Raw genomic sequence first — 21,746 nt, 5'->3', positions numbered from 1 at the left:
AAATAAATAAATAAATAAATAAATAAATAAATAAATAAATAAATAAATAAAAGGAACAAATCACATGAATCCATTCCCATTTGGGGGAAGACTAGAGAGAAGGGACCAGAGTCTGCTGAGCGCCTACTGCATGCATGCTAAGCTTAGCTACTTTTAATAATCCTCACATACACCCTGAGAAGTCGGCATTATTATTTCCACTTTACAGATGAGGAAATGAGGCTATGCAAGATGAAGCTAAACACTGGTTAATGATGGTCGTGGATCTCAAGCCTGAGTCTACTGGCTCTTTTCAGGTTACCACCATGCCTTCTGCTGCATTCTGAGTGGATTTCTAAGCCTACTTTCTTGGGCCCAAGCTTGGTTAGTAGTCAGATCACTAAGTAACAGCCAAGTGACTCCTGCTGCAAGCTCCCCAGACTCCCAGGAGTATGAGCATATGTTTTTGTCCCAACAGATTTATTCCGCAGACAAGAGCAGTATGGCCTTATGGCTTAAAAATGATGGCCTCAGACTTGGTTGGTGCCGTCCATAAGGCTGTTCTACTTCTCACTAGCCAGGTGGCCTCCTAACCATTTTCAGACTTCCTAGGCTTCAGCTTCCCCAGCTGAAAATTTCAGATACAACTGTTGAATTCGTCATGGAGTTCTATGAGGATTAAACGGGACAGTGCATAGAAAGTGCCTTGTGAATGTCTGACCCATCGTGAATTCAAAGACTATTAAATAATCACATTGACATCCACAACCCATTGAGGACATCTGCTTATAGGACATCGTTTGGAAGTGTCAAAGCCTAAGCCCAGCTGTCCCCTCACTATCCACCCCCCACCACCCCCCTCCATCAACTATTCCTCCAGTTAACAACTGACCTCAGTTAACAACCAACTCAAAAACCACCTAGGATTTGTCAGTGAAGAGAATAGCATATGTCAATGGCATGTATCTTAGTCATTTGTAACATTTAAAAGGAAGGTACCCTTTTGGAAAATTTCTCTTGTGACTTTATAAAATATTTTAAGAGTAAAAGAGCTCAGGAATCTACAAAATGTCCTTATAGCTTCCTAAACTCATCCTGGAATATGTTAGCTCTGACATAATTTATTTCATTTAAACAATTATCCAGTAAGGGAGGGGAAAGACAGACAATAGTGAGCGTGAACGACGATGCAGAGTAGTGGGAATGCCTGTGGGAAGCTGATGGGGATGGGCAGCCACGCTGGACAACCCTAAGGCCGGTTCCTATTAAGTTAAGCACTCACTGTACAACCCAGCAATCCCACTTCTAGGTATTTACCGAAACGAAATGAAGGTCTATGTTCCATAAACCACAAATGTCTCTAATTGCCAAACACTGGAAAAAATTCAAATATTCCTCCACAGGCCAATCCTACTCATCAGTAAGACGAATGAAGTACTGAAGCAGAGCATTTTCCCGGCCAAAAAGAGTCAAATCCCAGAGGCTACGTACCATAGTTCCATTTGTATGAGATTTAGATAATTCGAAATTATGGGCACAGAAAACAGATCAGTGGTTACCTGGGGACTGGAAGTGGGGAAGGGACTGACTACCAAGGGGACACAGGGGAATTTTTTTTGGGGGGGATAATACATAGAACATAATTGTTCTATAACTTTTTAAAAAGATTTTATTTACTTATTTGAGAAAGAGAGAGAGCGAATCTATGGAAGGGTAAGGGTGGAGGCAGAGTGAGAGGGAGAAGGAGACTCCCCACTGAGCCGGGAGCCTGACATGGGGTTCAATCCCAGAATCCCAAGATCATGACCCTGAGATCATGACCCAAGCCAAAGGCAGACACTTAACTGACTCAGCCACCCCAGTGCCCATCACTGCTCTACATCCTGATGGTGATGGTGGTTCCTTGACTGTAACCATTTGTCAAAACTCAGAGAACTCTGTGCTAAAAAAGGTGAACTTCTGTACTTTTATTTTAAAAATAATAATCATGCAACAGCAGCCTAGAGAAAGCAAAGTACAACTGAGATTTCAAAAGCCAAGGACCTTCACTGATTTTATCAGAACTAACTGGAAGCCACAAGTAGCTGGATTTGTTTCCCTTTTCAAAGTGTTGACCCCAAACAATATAAATGGCAAAACAAAACAAAACAAAATAAAACAGTGATGGAATGAGGATTGTTAAAAGGTAAAGCAGAACCGTTGTTGCCGGCCAGAAGAGCCAGGGGAGCCTGACATTCGATATGGTGACAGAGGAGGCCCAGGGAAATCTTCAACATCTTAAGAAAGTTCACTACATTTATTATTGACTAACATGGAAAAGTAGGAGGAAATCTATAGAAGTATACAGGAAGTAAATAATATTTGCTATGATAAGATTTACATTGAATTCATGAACCTAGAACTCATCTCATCTACACATCCTCTTCTTGTTTTCTAGACGCATAACATGTTTCCACTCTTCACCGCAGCCCATTTACAGGGAGACAACTGGGTCAGTGACTTCAAAGTCTGTCCAAGATGGCCGCCTTCCTGTCCAGCAGACAGGAAGGTGTCATACTGATGGGTACCCATAGGGCAGCATCCTCCCAAGATGCGAGATCTGGGAGCTCACAGAAAGATACCAGTGTGAGCACAGCTTCTGGCTCTGGGTAAAACCTAGCTTCTCATAACAGATCATGTCGTCATGAGTGATGAATGAGTGAGCTCATCAAAATAATTCAAAGACTCTCAGACCTCAATGCTGATCCAGCCTTCCTCCTGTGAATAGACACAACACAGGGGGAATGTGTCCCCGCCAATTTCAGAGCATATAAAAGTGGGAATGATGGAGACAGATTCCTGTCAATGGTGTATGACTCTTAAGAGACATTTGGAATGACACTGTCAGTGGAAGTCTAGAAAAATGTACCTGTTCTAGAGATTTTTAAATCCTAACCAGGTTAGAAAAAAAAAAAAAAAGACATTAGCCATAGAGACTGATTAATTCATCCAATCACAGACCATCAAAAGCACAATGTTCCCACCCAGGATTTTAGCAAGTTGTTCTGATATTTCAAACAGAAAAAACTGAGTTCCAAATGAGCACATTCAGCTTTGGAAAACTACATTATTTAATCTAGACTATCTTGTTTTCAAATTTTAGAATTTTAAAAATAAAATCCTTCGCATTCTAAGTTGTCAATAAAACAGACCTTCAAGTTATATTAATGCTCTTTTTTCCCCAGCAGGAAAGTGTAATTTCTAGCAGTAACTTGCAGGCGTGAAGAGACATATTGTCTTCTCTTTAGTTTCACGGAATTTGCCAACTTTTTCTCGAAGGGTTTCTACTCAACCAGAGAAATCCTTCTAAGAGGATCTTTAAGCATAAGTTGCCAAGCGTAACCTCCTAAGAATGCATTTACTGTCATAGTTGGCAGAAAGCCGGGTGAATGGCAAGGGAACAACTCCAACGGAACTGTTGCTCAAGGTTCCTGATTCCTAAGGAATTCAAAGGTCAATGTTCTTGCAATGTTAGAAAGTTCCAATTTGGTTTATTCTCTGGACGAAACACAGAAAAACACCACCACTTAATAGGAACCTGGAATAATTTACAATTTTTCTCTAGCTCCTTAAAAAGGTCCTAGAGAAAAATGAAGTGGCATTTTTTTTTCTGTTTCAGATTTTCACTCATCTAAGAACTCAACCTAGTGCCTGATTTTGTAAATAAACAGTTGTATCTGTTTCATTTTTTTAAAGCAGTCATAGAAACCATAGACTAATAAAACTAAAAGCACATAAATTCACATGCACTCCCTTCAACTTTTTAAGGCTTAAGGCTATACATGCCTCATGCTTTAAGTTAAGTGTGCCACTTAAATATGTTATTAGGAAGCACTCAGATTTTTGGGAATACTTCAGTCCTCACTGTTAGGTCAAACAATCATCAAAATTCACCCACTCTAAATGCATTATTTGTGAAGAAAATATACCAAAGGAGATAACGAATTCTCTTTGCAAATAGGAATGTCAAGAGCGAAACATCTTCCAAGTCCAACCTAGAATCCCAAATAATTGATGTCTTTTGCTACTTGCACAGGGTTAACTATTTACTATTTTCGTGGGAGTATCACAGAAAGATCATGAAAAATAGCAGTAATCCATATCGGGAATATATTTTTCACAAATATAAATAAGAGGTTGGCTCCTACCAATTATTTTTGAATTATGCTACCATGGAAGCCGGACCAAAGTATCTGTCTTACCACTTAAATGTAAATGCAGAAATATCCACCAGCTGGTGAACAAAATGTGGACCAGCCAGAGAATGGGATGCATAGTAGTTAGCAAGAAAAAGGAACCAGCTACTGATCCATGCATGCTACACCCTGAATGAACTCAAAACCATTGTTCTAGGCTGGGCGAAGGGAGCCAGATGCGAAAGACCATCTATTGTCTGATCCCATTTGTGTGCAATGTCCAGAAAGTCAAATCTAAAAAGAGAGAGGAAAGTAGATTAGTGGTTGTCTAGGGGTAACAAATAGGAAAGTGGGGTCTTTTGGGGATGCTGAGAATGCTTTAAAACTGGATTGTGGTGATGGTTGCACAATTCCAGAAACTTACTAAAAAATCATTGAATCGTCCATTTGGATATATTTTGTGGTATGTAAATTATACCTCCAAAAAAAGCTATTTTTTTTCAAAGATTTTATTTATTTGACAGAAAGAGAGAAACACAACGAGAGAGGGAACACAAGCAGGGGAGTGGGAGTGGGAGAAGTGGGAAGGCTTCCCATTGAGCAGGGAGCCTGATGAGGAGCTCAATCCCAGGACTCTGGGATGATGGCCTGAGCTGAAACCAGTCGCTAAACCAACTGAGCCACCCAGGTGCCCCAGAAAAGCTGTTTTTTGAAAACAGCAACAATGACAACAACAACAACAATACGCAAGATGCCTTGGACAAAGTAAATCTTTTCCTTTGTGGTAAAATATAATTGTAGTCATAGTTTCCTAATTTACGGGAAAAAATAATGTGATGGGTAGAATTTTCTCAATTTGAAGTTTTTCACTCACTGATTTATATACTAAATTACTGGCACCCACTACTACAATTTAGTTTTTATTTAATTTGCATGAAATTGCTATTTAGCTATTTCAGGCTTCACATCTCCATTTTTCATAATATTTAACCCGCAACACGTGATTCCTAAATTCTTCCCCAATCCAAGCAAAGGAGAAAAACACGGACCTGAATAATATGTAAGTTCCTTTACAATTTTAGAGTTGACTATTTAAAATGGTGAAAGAGAGTATGTGATTTGAAGATACTCTAGTTCCAATCACTGTCAAAACTGATAGATGATTATTGATGTGGTTCTTATCTATGATCTGAAGATGTCCTGGAGGTGTCCAGCATTGTGCAAATTCCAGGAGGACAGGGATGTGACTTATTTACACAAAGCTGTATCCACCCCGCCCTCCCAGTTTGAACTCAGAACAAAGTACCCTAACCAACAGGTACTCAGCAAGCGTGTGGATAGGGTCCACAAATCTGCGTGTGCACCAAATATTTTCTAAAACTCAGTGTGCACACACTCATGCTTTTGCTTTCCAAATCCATGTAGCTGGCTGTTTTCATGCTTAGTAAAATGCAAATTCACCTAAACATGTTATTAAGTTGATAGTAACACTTTGCCATTATGAATTTATTTTCTATTCATAAATGGCCTATAATTTTGATATAAATATCTCAGTTCAAAACATTTGAAACCAGGACTTTGAAAGATTTTTAGATTCTGTTCAAAACTTATAGTTCTTTCCTTTTTCAGTCTTGATCCCAAACGAATAAATATACGCCTAATTTTTCAGCTTCAGCTAGAACTTGGACGACACCTAAGCCCACTTGCTGTCCAGCACACTGTAAATCAGTCAGCTAGCAAAGAACGTGCCTGTTCTTAATTCACGAAATCATATAGGTGAATGACAAAACAGAAATAGTGTCTGTATTTATTTCAAAAGTTTTTTTTCATTAGTGCCTGTTTAGTTACCAAATTTATATAGCAAATCACAAAGATCGGAACCTTAAGAAATTTGCAGGAAGTACAAGCTGTTTTCATTCTTTCTGTAAGTAGCTGAGGAGCCACCAGCGTATATACCCTGCCTTAGGCACAAATTGCTCTGTGCCAGGGACCTTTGCTCTAAAACTCTCAGTGTACTGAGAGGGAAAGGGACAGGCCAGTAACAGGAAACAAAGCACCAACTGTGTCTGCCAGGGTATACCTGAGACTCTGGCTCAGATCATATTTCTGAAAAACCAGACTTCTGCAGAACTGAATATTTAATATCATTAGGTAAAATCAAAAGGGCAGATTATCTTTTCCTTACTGCAAATGCAGAATAACTCCCTTTGATATTTCATCTAGTCTATATATACCAAGACAGCAAAGAAAGTTTTGATTCCTAAAATAAAACAACTACAATATAATGGAAGACAGACCCAGCTCAGTTATGTTTGGGGCTTATTGCTTCTTCTGATCCTTATTTTATATATATAATATATACTTACATATATTTATATATGTTTCACATATTTATATATAATATTTTTATATATTTGTATATCTATATATTATATATTTAATATACACAATGCATTTATATATTATATATCACATATAATATGTATTTATAGATATCTTTATATGCATTACATACATATATTCCCCCTCTTTGAAAAAAGGTGAAAAATTTACAGCCACGTCTTCACTCAGTCTAACAGCTATCCTTGCACTCTCCTGTACTATATTCTTCAGTCAGATAATAAAGCTTCTTTGCACACCTGCCAAGAGCTCTGTAACTTCCAGCTCTAAAATCCCAAGGCAGTAGAAAACTGTCAGCCAGTGGGCTGTTCGCCTTTTGCTACATGCACCTGCCACTGCAGAAGCCAGCAGGAAGGATGGAAGGTTAAGACAACCACCTTTATTCATTCATTTGTGCTCTTAAAAATTGAGGGCCCAGTGACCTGTCAGAGCGGCCACAAGGTGACATCAAGTCTTCCGGTCCTCTCACTCTCGGGGACCCCTGGCAAAGGGACTGCAAAACAGTCACCTAAATAAATAACCAGATGTGCTGCGGCCCAAAGGAAGGTTGTTCTTTCTCGGGGAAAGGCAACTGTTTCTCTTGCGAGAGGAGCACAGACTTCCCGCCCGGGGAATCGGAAACTTCCCGCCCAGAGCGGAGAGAAGAATCCAGGGAGGAATCCCCTCCCAACCGAGAGCCTGTTTCTGCCGTCGGGGCGCCGTGCTGGGGGAACCCGCTCCGGGGGCCTCACCCGGAGGCTGAACTCGCGGGTCGCCGGGGCTCGCCTACCTTGGAGCGCGCTGAGCGAGCGTGGGGTCCCGGCCTCGCTCTCCCGCCTCCCGCCCCGGGTCGGCTCCGTCGGGCGTGGGTGGCTCCGCCGCCGTCACATTGGGCTCCGCCCCCCAGGGTGCGCCCCGGGCAGAGTCCGGCGCCTGGGCGACTCCGGGGAGGAGCCCGCGCTCCCGCGGGGACGCACACGCCCTGCTCCACGCACCCGGGGGTGCACTCCCTGCACCCCCACCCCCCCGTCCTGAACGCTGCGCTCCAGTCGGTGGCAGTTGTTGCTGATTTTGAAGAAGGTTCTGTTTGCGCTCTCAGTTCATGAACTTTTGTCTTTGTTGTTTATAATAAAACTTTTTATTTTGGAGTAATTTTAGGTCTAAGGAAAAGTTGCAGAGATAGTACAGAGTACCCTAAACCCTTCAGCCAGTGCCCCCTTAATATTCACGTCCTACGTCTCTGTACGTGTTCATGTGCACCTGTGCATAGTACATTTGTCAAAATTAAGAAATTAACACTGGGCCCCTGCTATTAACTAAATTCAACCTTTTACAAATTTCACTAGTTTTCCGCTAAATATCTTTCTGTACCAGGATCCCATCCAGGGTTCCGCGCTGCATGCTGTCATGTCTCTTTACTCTCTTCTGGTCTGTAACAGTTTCTTAAGTCTTGATCATTTCTTGATCGTTTTAAAGAATTCTATTAAGCTATCTTGTGGATATCTCTCATTTTGGTTTTGTCTGTTGCTTTCCTTAAGACCAGACTATGGTTATGGGTTTGGTGGAAGAAGACCATGATGGGAAAGTGCCTTTCTCCTCACAGCATCCTATCAGGGTACATGAAAGCAACATGACTTAACTGCTGGTGACATTAATCTTTATCGCCTGGTTACAGTACTATTTGCCAGCTTTCTCCACTGCACAGTTACTGGTTTTCTTTTTTCCATATTCTTTTCTTTGGATGGGAGTCACTAAGTTCAACTCACCTCAAGAAAGGAGAGTGGAATGAAATTCCACCTGGGTGTGGGAGGGAGTATCTGCGTATATTATCGGAATTTTTCTGTAAAGAGGATTTATTCCTGTTCTCCCATTTATTTATCTATTTGATCATTTATTACATCAGCATGGATTCATATATATTCATTTTATACTTTGAGCTATAATTCAATATCATGTTATGTATGATGTTGTTCAGATTGTTCTAGCTGGGAACAAAGAGCTCCTGGGAGCTCTTTCGGGTTGGGTCCTGTGTGCCTTTGAAAGTTCATAAACATATACGGGCTGCGGATAAAAACCTCACTAATTATTGGCTCCGCCCCTCTCACATTTAACAGATACAGAAATCTGAAACCTTGGCCCCCTAATATCTGAGGACTATTCTGAATCTTCCTGGGAATCCTATGATTACTGTGTTTCCAGCCCTATTTAAAAAAAAAAAAAAAAAAGGAAAGAAAGAAAGAAAGAAATATTTTGTCTCTTCGTTTGTTTTCCTAACAGATGAGCTTGTAGATTGCTACCCAACTGGAGAAGTGAAAGTTGATGTTTCTTTAGAAAAATTTTGGTTAACTAATCCTTGTGGGTCTATTAATAGATATATGTGTATTTATAGACAAATCACGTTCCAAAGTTAGCCATGGGTGTTTATAATGACATTAAACATTGAAGAAATCCAGCTTTGTTATTTGTTATTCATTGAAGAAATCCTTTGTTATGTGGGTTTCGATTGCTTGTGTTTGCATAAGCATAACATGGTCCCCTAAACACTACATTTCCTCCTTCTGAGCTGGAATCTGGGATACTGCCTTGCATTCGGTGACCCTCACCTCTCTCTCAGGCCTTAACCTTTCTCAGAGAGGGAAACCTACTCCACTAGTCCCAGTTTTGCCAGGTAAACACAGGACGGATACCCCAGTGAGTAATCCAGGACACGGAGTGAAGAGATTTTCTACTCTTTAAACATTTTTTACAAAGTTACTAAAAGTAATAATACTTAAGTGCTTTTCCGTTTTGGAAACTAAACATTTTCCATTTTGTATTTAAGTCCCACCATATCCCAGAGAAACTGAGAAGATCAGAGGTGAAGGTAAGACTTCTGTGCACTTTCCTGGAGGGAGAGAGAGGACTTTAATGGAAACTGATCATTCTGGTCAGTATCAAGTACTGACTGTATTTCATAGTCCTGCAAAAGTACTGTTAATGCAATAATTTTAATAACTTTCTGAGGGGGAGAGCAGGGAACCACTCAGAATTAGGGAGAATACGGAAATACAAAAAACAACCTGCATAGGGTTGCTCAGGAAAATCCATAAACCATCCTTAAATTTAAAACTCCAGGGGGATGTCTCAGAGGGTGAAAATAGAGGAAAAGCAGATCAATATTTATGGATTTCTCTTATAGTTGTAGCATTTGATTGCTATTTTTATGTCAGAAAAATACATAAATCATTTTAAATACCATATATTCTAAAACCGCTTTTCTTCACATTTTACCTATGGTTATCCACATTTCAAAAAATGTATTGGTATTTTAGTATTATGTATTTTTTGGAATGGTTTGGGTTGTAGGGACTAGAGCACCTCAAACCCGCCTCAGCACCCTCCCTGAATAAATACCCTGACCCTGTGTCAGGGGTTCACTAAAAAGGAAGGATGGGGGTCGGGGCAGGGAACAAAGTAGCAGGTGCATTCTGCCCCTTGGAGCACACTACACATTGTTGTCCTGGCTAAAAGTGGATCTGACCGTAAATCAGGTGCCCACATTCAGTGCTTCTGCCTTGTGGCATTCAGACCAGGGCTCATATTTGAAATCACTGTTCTTTATTTCTGTCTGGGGGTTATTTGTTAAAAGGAAATTGCATATAATATGGGTTTTTTTGTAATATGTATTTTTAAATGCAAATCCTACCATGTCATTTCAGCTCTTCCCCCTCCCCCAATACACACATCCACACCCCCCACACCCACACCCCACCACCACTACCATTCATTAAAACCCCCTCATGACCTTGGGTTTAAAGCCTAAACCACCCTCCCACCACACCCCCACCCCCAGCCCCCAGCAGAGAAGTCGCCACCTCCATCCCTCCTGCTTCCTCTCTTGCCGGATCACTACATTGTCTGCCAGTCAGGTGAAATGGCTTGTACTGTTCCAAACCCTCTCTTGTTTCTCACTTTATATTCCATTTTGCCTTAGTTCCCCACTCAAGCACACCCTCACCCCCCCACCCCCCACCCCCCCATAAATGAGAATGTCCTTTCCCCTCTTCTTCACCTGGATATTCCTGCTCACTTTCCCCGGTATGTGCCGGGAAACCTTCCCTTGAGATCCCCCACTGACACTGAGCAGCTCACTTAGGTCTTCCCTCAAAATGCTCCATATATTGCATTTGTTAGATTGTTTTAGTTTTCCATGGCTGCGGTAACAAATCGCCTTGAACTTGGTTGCTTTAAAAAAACCACACGTTTATTATCCTACAATTCTGTGGGTTAGAAGTCTGATACAGGGCTCACTAAACTAAAATCAATACCTCAGGGGCGCCTGGGTGGCTCAGTGGGTTAAGCCTCTGCCTTCAGCTCAGGTCATGATCCCAGGGTCCTGGGATCCACCCCCTCATCCGGCTCTCTGCTGGGCAGGGAGCCTGCTTTCTCCCACCCCCTGCCTGCCTCTCTGCCTACTTGTGATCTCTGTCTGTCAAATAAATAAATAAAGTCTTTTTTAAAAAATAAAATAAAATCAATACATCAGGAGGCTGTGTTGCTGTGAATCTGTTCTCTTGCCTTCTGCATCCTTTCTAGAGGCTGCCTGCATTTCTTGGTTCTTGGCCCCTTTCTCTGTCTTCAAAACCAGCAACATAATCTCTCTCTGACTCCGACTCTCCCTGTTTCGCTTGCAAAAACTCTTGGGATTACATTGCATACAACTGGATAATCCAGGATAATCTCCTCCATTTTAAGATTCTTATCTTAATCCCATCTGCAAAGTGTGTTGTGCCTTGGAAGATTACATATGCCTGGGTCCCAGAGATTAGGGCCTGGACCTCTTGGAGGGGCCATTACTCTGCTTGGCACAGCTGTGCTGCTAAATCACTTTATGACTCAAACGTTGAATTTTGTTATTAAATATTTCATCTTCTTTGCCACAAAATCAAGAAGGCATGGCACCATTCTTGAGGCATGCTCCCATTCCTTTTTAGTGATGCCTCTGTCTGCCTTTCCCTTATTCTCTCTCCCCTTCCCATGGCACCCCTCTACCCCCACCAGAAGGAGTACCTGATGTTGGAAGGTTTTCAAGTTTTTTCCTCCCTCTCCATACCTACAGTCTTCCTGGGCTTTCTGGACTTGTTGATTGATGAAGAGAATGCAAAGGTGGAAATTAAGACATTTGATCTTAAGAGAAATGAACTCTCTGGTCCCCTGGAGTCTTACAGATCAAACTCTGAGCCAGAGAAAATTCACTGTACCTAAATATCTCTCACCAGTTCGGGACCACCATCTGTCAGTAGCTACCTTGCCTTGTTGGGGTCAATTGTTATTATTTTAAATTTCAATGAGTTTGCCCTCGAAATGGGTAAGGCACATACACACATGGAAAATAACTATAGGAGTGCCTGGGCGGCTCAGTGGGTTAAGCCTCTGCCTTTCAGCTCGGGTCATGATCTCAGGGTCCTGGGATGGAGCCCCGCATCGGGCTCTCTGCTCAGTGGGGAGCCTGCTTCCCCCCCTCTCTCTGCCTGCCTCTCTGCCTACTTCTGATCTCTCTCTCTGTGTCAAATAAATAAATAAATAAATGAATCTTTAAAAAAAAAAAGGAAAATAACTATAAATACAATTACATAGTAAATTAAAATATTCCCAAACAAAAAACTATCACTGACTAGTAGGACATCTAACCAGTACTAGATGACAAAGAGAAAGTACTGACTTTAGTCAGTGCCCCAGAGAACTCCTCAAGAGGTAGTAGGATTTGGGAGGACCCAGGACCTTGAGGGAGCTAGCTACTATTAGGGAAAGGTCATCTAATAAAACCTTAGTCGTGAGACCCTTCAGATCTATATGGGTGGGCCATATGCTTGGGGGATGATTGCTACCATATATCTTGGGGGTTAGAGATAAAGGAAGTTTCCAAAGGAGTTTTTATATGTTAAAGTAGATTTTTCCAAAGGAGTTTTTATATGTTAAAGTAAATTTACAGGATCCTGGGGGTTGGGTTAAGATTGCCTTTTGCCCTTAGCAAAGTATTAACATCAAGACAGCTGAGCTTCTAGAGGAATGTCATTCTGCCTGTTTCAAGGACTTGTCAGTGGCCTATGGGTAGTAAGCAAATTAAATTTTTCTTTTGCCTTTGTTTCCCACATCAGTACCATGTTACGTGGGAGAGCATAAGAGCCTTTTGAGCTCAGGCACGGGCAAAGGCACAAAGAAAGCAAAAGTTCAGGCAGGTTTGTGAGCTATCAAGAAGACCAGTCCAGCTGGACCCGAAGAGATTCATAGGAGACAAAACAGAGAGGTGGGAGCAAATCATGTGTAAAATACAAAAGGTTCGGGTAATAATTTATTTTTCTTGTTCCTCTCTTCTAAGAAAAGAAGGAAAAATCATGGTGGGAAATGAAACCCGGATTATTGTTCTGAGTTCATCAGTAAAGCACTTAACAAATATTTATGAACAATAAATGAGTGTCTGCTTGTATATACACGTCTGTCTAAACAGGTAGATCTTTTTCTAAGACTCCTTTCACATAATGGACACAGAAACCATAACATAAGCAAGGGTAATGTTCAAAATACGTGCCTACTGATTGAGGCGTGGCACCAACCAGTCAGAAAAGCTCCAGTCATAATGGACTTGTGTGGACGAACCTATGTGACCAGCTGAAACAGACCTTTTTCAAAACTATTATGCTATCTTAGCATAACTAGATGTTCTTTCACTTTCTTTTAAAAATTCCCTTTGAAAGCACACAGTTGGGTATATTCCTTTGGACCTAACCAATTTTGATTGTTATATTCTTTCTTTCGTGATAAGCTTGGTTTGCGCTGCCTTAGCAATAGCTAGAGTAATAAGTGTCCTTTCCCTCTGTATTATAAGGATGAGAAAAACATCCAGGTCTCTAGCAAAGACCAGCTAGCCTTCGGTACATATTTTCATTTCCTGAGATGATCATCTAGGTCCCTGTTTGAGAGTCTAATACAAGAAGAAATGGACAGGTTGCTTCTGGTAATCACCTGGGTTGCAGATGGCTGATATAGCTTTTCATATTCTTAAATGCTCCCTCAATGGGTTTGAATAACTCATCCAGGAGTAAAAAGAGCAGGAAACACTAAACCTTCTCCAGCTACAGGCAACATACTCAGGACATCCTCCTGATCAGCAAAATCGAGGCAACAGTAAAAAGATGCATATCCAAGATGAATGCCCTGTGGTCTAACATTGTTTATCTTTGGTCCAAATGGGGGGGACTAAAAAGAGAAAAGCAGCCCCTGTCAGCAGAAGATAGCATGCTACTGCTAGCTGGCTTGGTACCACCAGGAGATGGCTGGCACTCAGGTCAGGGAAAATGTAACAAGACTACTACAGGAGTCTTGGGATTCATGGTCACAGGGTCCTGGGATCCAGCCCCACATCGGGCTCCCCACTCAGTGCAGAGTCTGCTTCTCCCTCCCACTCTACTTCTGTGCTTTCTCTCTCTCTCTCTCACTCAAATAAAAAAATTAAAACTTTAAAAAATAATTTTACTTGGGAAAAAAAAGTTATTACCTCCAATTGCTCTTTTCTTTTTTTTTTTAAATTTAAAGACTTTATTTTATTTGACAGAGACCACAAGTAGGCAGAGGAAGGGAAGCAGGCTCCCTGCTGAGCAGAGAGCCTCGATGTGGGGCTCGATGTCGGGCTTGATTAGGGGCTCGATTAGGGGCTTGATCCCAGGACTCTGGGATCATAACCTGAGCTGACGGCAGAGGCTTTAACCCACTGAGTCACCCAGGCGCCCCACTCTTTTCTCTTTCTTAAACAGGCTCCTGATGCCGAACTCCCTTACCAACTTTTAGTCTTTGCTCAGATGCCACCTTCTTGGTGACATTTCCCTGACCACCTGGTGTAACGATGCAGGCCTTTTTCTAGTGCACCCTGATTTAATTTCCTTTTTTATTTTTTACGAAACACTTCCTACCCGCTAACACACTGGGGATTCATTGGGGTGTTTTATTTGATGCTTTGTTTCTGCCTCCTCTTTTTTTGTTCATAGGTTAATCTTAAGCAATATCTGGCAGATCAGATGTACTCAATGATATTTGTTGAATAAACTAATTTATGAAATTGGGTTAATAGAAGAGGGAGTTTCAGAGAATTGAGTGTTTTATTTTCAAACTTTTACAACTAAAAGCTACCCAACGGAGGGAGATGACAATTAGGTAGTTGAATATACGAATCTAGAATTCAAGACTGTGTTTCCATAAATACAGAAAATGAGCATATATGAATTATTAAAGGCACAGGAAAGATAGAAAACTGTACGAAGTATCAAGGGAACGAGTCCGGAGAAGAAACATTGAGACGGCAGAGCCAGAGGAGCTTGTAGCAAAGATTGAGACGAAACTGCTCAGCTGGGAGAAAAACTAGATTTACATAGTTTTTGAAGAGCCAGGTTTTTTTGGTAAATTTCATGACACGGTGACAATGAGAGTATTGAATTGAAAGTCAGTTTGACCTATTAAGCACTATGACTGGTACCTAACCATTTAAAGCTTACGTGTGTGTTTTCATTATTTTGAACAGTGAAATAAGAATAATCCCCTCTCTGGTGCCTCATCTCCTGTCCTGCAGCACTGAGTCTCCCTTGGCTTTTGGGTTCCTTGGCACGTCCACACTTGACTCCTGAGGAGACACTGCACCCCTAAGACTTTAAAGAGACTCTGAAGGAGTGATAGCTACTTAAAAACTTAGCTGAGCCAAACAACTACTACATTACTTTGGGGAGAAGTTTTTTCGCAACCTGAAGTCAAATACAATTCTCACAGATGTAGAGTTCCAGCGCCATGGGTTTGAGGTGTGTTTCCGTTGCTCTGTGAGTCCTGGGATGTGTTGTCTTATACTGTTTCCCATGGGCCTCTCTGGCCCTTTCGGAGCAGAGTCATTGCCCTTCTGCTCACCTCACTCAGACTTTCTAGTGTCCCTCAAGCTGGCACCAATTCTTGGTGTAGCAGAAAGAGAAAGAAGACACTACCAAGACTTCCCTGGGCTTCTGGCCTTGTAGCAATTTCTTGCCCCCCCCCTCCAGGAATGTCTTCAAGTCCCTTTTCCCATGAGGCAACCCCCTACCCCTTGTCTCATCTCTCTCTGCATCTCTGTACTATACAGCTGGTCAACGCCACAGACACCACTGCCTTCCTCAGGAAAGTGAGCCTCTTCTCTTGTTTCCTGAGCCCAGACTTTGGATGGTCCCTGAGACTGCCATGTAGCTCAGTCTTCACCTTGAACTTCTTGGTGGGCATATCTCTTTCCCAGACACGAGGGACAATCCCAGCCCTTCTAGTTTCCAGCCTCTGCTTCTCCTCAGACACTCCCAGTAAACTACTTTCCCAGGCTGAAGACAACGCCCCATTCTTGGTTTCTTTGCAGAATGGAGATTACTGCTAAGTCACATGCCAAAGGAATGAACTCCTTTTTGTGGAGTCCCTACGATTCACTCCAGTACTCAAGGAAATACTTCTCAGGCTTTGACAATGGTGAAATGATTTAAATGGGCTTTGAGCATTGCATTCAAGTCATTCTGACTAAAAGCAAGGCAGGAGGAAAGATACTTTTCCACAGTTTCTATATTCAGCTTTGCCTTCAACAATGTAGTTTAACATCCTTATGAGTATAGTAATAGAAATATGCTTTTGGGGGCGCCTGGGTGGCTCAGTGGGTTAAAGCTTCTGCCTTCAGCTCGGTTCATGATCTCAGGGTCCTGGGATCAAGTCCCACATCAGGCTCTCTGCTCAGCAGGGAGCCTGCTTCCCTTCCTCTCTGCCTGCCTCTCTGCCTACTTGTGATCGCTGTCAAATAAATAAATTAAAAAAATTTTTAAAAAGAAATATGCTTTTGAAACTGAAACAAGAATAAAAGAATGTATTTATTTATATTTCACCTTCTTCCAAAAATAGCTTTGGGTAGAATATCATAAATATTCCCAATTACCTTAATAGTTGGGAGCATATGATATTAACTAAGAACTGAGAATTTAAAGTGAGCTAAATATCTAAGTGAAATTAACTGAGAGAAGGGGCTCCAAATATTCAAATATTGATTTTCACTGCAAAGAAATACTGTTTCTTGCCTTACAAAATTAATTAAGCTCCGTGTTAATTAATCACTACGCCTCTATAATGAGAGGCTGCCAATCACCCTGTCAGATTGTTTACAGCTGAAATCCTAGCCGAAAATTCATCTAGTTAATGATCTAAGTTAAATTTAACCCGTGTCTCAGGACCTCAAACATAATTCCAGATCACAGCAGTGATCATGGTTTTAGAATGCCTCACGTGCCTATTTGTTTCTCTACTAACTTGTAAGCAAGTTTCAGATTCCACAAAGCCTCAGGCCTACAATGGAGACTTATCTGAACCTTCCTTGGCTATGAAAATAGAAATAATATACAGACAATCTGTACATATTTTTTCTGTCTCATAGAGTAATGCATCTGATAAATAATTTCTTTTTGATTTTTAAATGTAAAAACACTAAACTGTTTGACACATTTATATCAATACATTTCAAATAAGAGATAAATATACCCCCGACCTGTGAAAAAATCTAAATGAGGGTTTCAATTATACCCTGTTTATTTTTTACCCAAGAACTTAAGACTTTTGGCCCATTACTTTGTGGTGATTTTTCTTTGCTTTTACTTGTGTTATTTATATGAAGCCAGTTTCTTTGAAAATGAAAGCTATGGGATTCAAGCTATCCTAGAAAAGTGTTAGTCTCACCGACACCTGTGATTTTAAAAGTAGATTGACTAAACAAGACCTCAATAGGGCTTCTTGGTCTGAGACCCTGGTTAAGTCTCCCGTGTGATGGAAAAACAGGTCCAAACCCAAGGTTCAGTGAACTGGTGCAACATTTTAGCCACTTTACGTTACATTGGATGGGCGACAAGGTCGCTGTAAGCCTGGCTAGTTATATTGACATTGAGATTTCCATTCATGTGGTTTCCCCTTGAGCAAAGGCTCAGGAGAAAGGAGGGGAAGGGCAAGGCTAGGAAATCAGGAAAAGGAAAACTCACAGGGTACAATTGGCCTGAGAACTAGCCCCAGCCTGTGGTTAGGGAAGAGTGAAGTGCTTGGACCCGTTGAACACTCCAAGGTTGGACCGTGTCCTCAAGCTCAGGGTCAGCCAATAGTTCCAAGCAGTGCTGTCCAATAGGGCAGCCACTAGCCACGTGTGTCTACCAAGCATTTGGGATGTGGCCAGCCTGACTGTAATGTGACACAAGCATAAAATACACACCGGATTTCAAAGACTTAGTGTGGAAAAAAAAAAAAATCCTATAAATGGTCTCATTGATTAATTGTAATGATTATAGATTAAAATAATGCGATTTTGGGCATGTTGAATTAAATCTATTATGAAAATGTATTCATCTGTTTCTTTAAGTCATTTTCTGTAACTCAAAAAATTCTGTAAGTTATGTCTGCGGCTCACATCGCATTCTTGGGAGAGCTTTGGTTTAGAGCCATATTCTTAGAGATAAGCCAAGCTTTAACTGCCCCTGGAAGAAAGGGTACACAGTGGGGTCCTGTAGATACCTGAAACTCATTATGTCCAGCGAGGAACTTATTTTCCTGCCCATGCACCTGGCCTTCCTACAATTCCCACCTCCGTTATAAGGTTTATTTTCATGTTCACTATTGCTGATGAAGATAGCCATGGTCTCTACTCAGAAGTTTGCTTTCAATCACCGATTTGTGCACATTTAAAGCACACATTCAGACAAATCCAATGGTAGACAACGGTTCTAAATGTGGTTCCCAGATCAACGGTTTCATCCAGAAACTTATCAGAAATACGAATTCTTGTGCCTCATCCCAGCTCTGCTGAATCAGAAATTAAATTTTGAGCATTGTGGCCTAGGACTTTGTGTTGATGAATCCCTCCAAGTGAGTCTAATGTTTGAAAACCACTCACTGCTCTGAACTAACATTAAAGTGGGGCTGCCAGATAAAATCTAGGATGCACAGTGAAATTAGAATTTCAGATCAACAGCAAGGAATTTTTTCATATAAGTATGTCTCATGCAATAGTTGAGACACATACAAAAAAATTCTTTACTATTGATCTGAAATTCTAATTTCACTGGGTGTTCTGCATTTTTGTTTGCTACATCTGCCAATTCTACGTTAGAACAGTGGGTCTCAACCCAGACTGTAAATGAATTAAATTCTCTGGTGTGGTACCCAAGCATTGAAGTCCTCAAATTATTGTAATGTGCAGCTGCATAAGACGGCATTAAAATAACGCTTTTTAAACTTCTACATGCATTCAGATCATCTGGAGGTGTTGGAAAAATGCAGATTCTGATTCAGTAATTTCGGGGGTGGGGCCTGATGTTGGGCATTTTTAACAAATTCCCAGGTGACATTGTTGCTTCTGGTCTGGGAAGCACATTTTGGGGAGTACGAGATAGGGATTGCAGAGATGAGTGTCCTGACATCTGTTAAAATGCCACAAGACCATGCAAAGCAGAGGAGAATATGATGCAAATCTTAAGTACCATGAAAGTGGTTCAAAGTACTGTGCAAATCTCCAAAAAAGGAGAAACTACATTTGGTACGGGAGGAAATGTTCATGGAGAAGGTGGCATTTAGAGTCATCTTTTTACAAAAAAGTTGTATTACCTTAAAAAATATGATCGTGATATTTTGCAAGAGACAATTGGCTATGCAGGTGTTGCCATAGCAAAAAAATGAAAAAAAAAAAACAAAAAAAACCATGGGGCATTGACTTTGTGCCCAGACAGCAGGCAGGGGCTAGCAGAGCAGCAAGGAGGCTGATGGCAGGGTCTGGAAGAGCAGGGGGGAAACAGCTGTAGGAAGCTGGCAGGATGCTGCCCAGACCCATGTTTTGTGGCAGTTGAACAGGTGGGCAACCCGGTCCTGGAAGACAGCTTGGAGGATAAAACATGTGTCTAATGAACTTACTGCTCTGATTAAGGAGATGGGAACAATTTCTGTCTCGGTTCTCCAACAAACTACCCGAACATTTAGTAGCTTCAGATAACAATTCTCATGATTTAATTTCTTAGGTCGCGCATTAGGACTTCAGCTGGAGGCTTGCTGAGTGCCGGGAGAGCTGGCCTCTCTCCTGGTCAGCTTTCACCCTCTAAAACTCTAGAACCAATTTCGTCACATGGTGGCAGCAGTGTTCTAAGAGGGGCAGGTCCCGGTGGAGAAGCTTTTTTCAAGCCTCTGCTTCTGTCATATTTACTAACGCCCCCTTCGTCAAGAAAATCACAAGATCAAGCCCAAGGTCAATGCAGGAGGGACTCCACAGAGGCATGAGTACCAAGAGTGAAGATTCACGGTCAGCCTTTACTAGAGTGATTTGCCCCAGGTGGTAATTTATTGACTAGAGAGCAGGATATCAGTAAGGAAATAGTAAGAATTAAAACTGAAGAAGTAGACTGCTGTGACATTTGGGAAGCCTAAAACTCCATGGTGAGGAGTGTACACGTCACTCACCAGATCAGAGGTGAACACTGAATGTTCGGAGAGCAAGACCCCCATTGTCTTTGGCCAGGATAATTCTTTAAGCTGGAGAATCAGGTGGCATGAAAAAGTAACTGTGCCCTAAGCAGAGCTGACTGGATTAATGAATTGGAAAAAGATCATGGAGTTAAAGGAAAAGCTGGACAACTAGGTCTGAGGAAGCAGAGAAACCCAGAGAGCTCTCCTAGGGATCTAGGAGCAGGACTCCCTGGAAGCCTCTCTAAGGCACTGATGTTACTGTCAGTCATCTAAGGACGTTTTTGGTTTTCTCCACTCGAGGTTCAAATTTCTAAGAGAAAGAGTACTCTGATCTCTCTGTATCCGTGGGTCATCATTTGGCCAGCGTTGGGAAGAGCATCTCAGTCAGCAGTCCTGTCACATAGCCCACTGACAGGCAGAAGACTTGGGAAGGTGCCCCAGCTCCACAACTCAACCCCAATCCCGAATCACATACCAACCAGTTCAGGGAAAGCCAGCCCCAACACTCCTTCTTGCCATTTAGGGCCTTCTTGTTACTAAGACTGTGCTCAATAATATAGCCCTATCTTTCTGTCTTCTAATCCTATTTCCTCTTAAGGTTTTTCCCTTCAATCTTACCCTCAGCACTCATATGTGGCACAATTTTCCGGGCTCCCCCTTGACAACAGTATGGATTATTTTTGTGAATTCAGCTGACAGGATCTACACGGTTCATACAGTTTGGCTCAGGAAACCCTCCATGCACCCCCATTCCCATCATCCTCCCCCTTGCTCACCCTCTTTATCAAACCTACTCCTACCAGGTCCCACAGATCTTCAAGTATGAACTGGACAACCTGAGTAAGACTGTAGTTTAAGAAGACTAATCTGGCAGCAATGGATACAGCAGATTGGAGGCAGTGGGCTAGCTGGGAGGTTTCTGCAAAACGGAACAGCCTGAACTTGGACTGAACGGGAAATGGGGATGAAGTGGGAAGGGACTGGGGAGAAACAGAAGACAGGCAAGACTGCCATTGGCTGTGGGCATTGGGCTGTGGGGGGAATCACTAGTGATCACTGAAGTCTTGACTCAAAGCATTCAGGAGTGAGAAGAGTAAAGATATCGAGGCAGGAAATGTTTGACTACTCTTTAAAGAATTTTTTTGGTGAAAATATTGGTAGTGGGGTCCAAAAAGTTGGCTAAAGTGGCAAAATCACAAAACAATAGTATGTAGATTCTTTAAACATTTTACTTCAACTTAAAATGTTAAGTGTATGTTTATTCATCAATATTTTGAGGTGAGGCAAGGCTCAAGTCTTTGGTAGGTGGCTGACCTCTGATGAATCATCTGGGGCATCTCAGCTCTAAAAAAACACACTCAAATGGGCATGGTCTAAAATGTGCAAATTCAGATCTTTTAAAGAAAAGCAAGGACTTAAACAGACTTTTGAGACAATCTCAGTGTAGGATCTTCTAGACTTTAACTGTTGCTGCTGATGCATTAATTTTCTTACCTATACCTTTTTTGAGAGGCAATGTTTTCTTACCAATGACGAAATTTTAGAATATAAGTGAGGTTCAGTGGGGTAGAGTCTGGAGCCGATGACCAAGAATTCTTGAGACATCTTTGGTGCAAAATGGTGGTTTATTAAAGCACAGGGACAGGACCCAGGGGCAGAAAGAGTAGCCACCCCGTGGTTGTGAGGGGTGGCTGATTATATACTATGGGG

General features: G+C 41.7%; 1 protein-coding gene across 1 annotated transcript in view; it reads right to left on the bottom strand.

The window, feature by feature from the left end:
• Nucleotides 1-7,409, bottom strand: part of LOC111154303 (coiled-coil domain containing 68) — a 56,861-nt gene extending 49,452 nt beyond the window's left edge. The window contains exon 1 of the mRNA XM_022513812.1: nt 7,324-7,409. The gene's annotated coding sequence lies outside the window, so the exon portion shown is untranslated. The remainder of the gene's footprint in view (nt 1-7,323) is intronic.
• Nucleotides 7,410-21,746: the final 14,337 nt, after the last annotated feature.

Source organism: Enhydra lutris, unplaced genomic scaffold (assembly GCF_002288905.1).
Source record: "Enhydra lutris kenyoni isolate GAN:26980312 unplaced genomic scaffold, ASM228890v2 scaffoldscaffold36, whole genome shotgun sequence".
NCBI classification, from domain to species: domain Eukaryota; kingdom Metazoa; phylum Chordata; class Mammalia; order Carnivora; family Mustelidae; genus Enhydra; species Enhydra lutris.
Note: the sequence above shows the minus strand (reverse complement) of the source record. Positions and strands in the feature narration are given on the sequence as shown.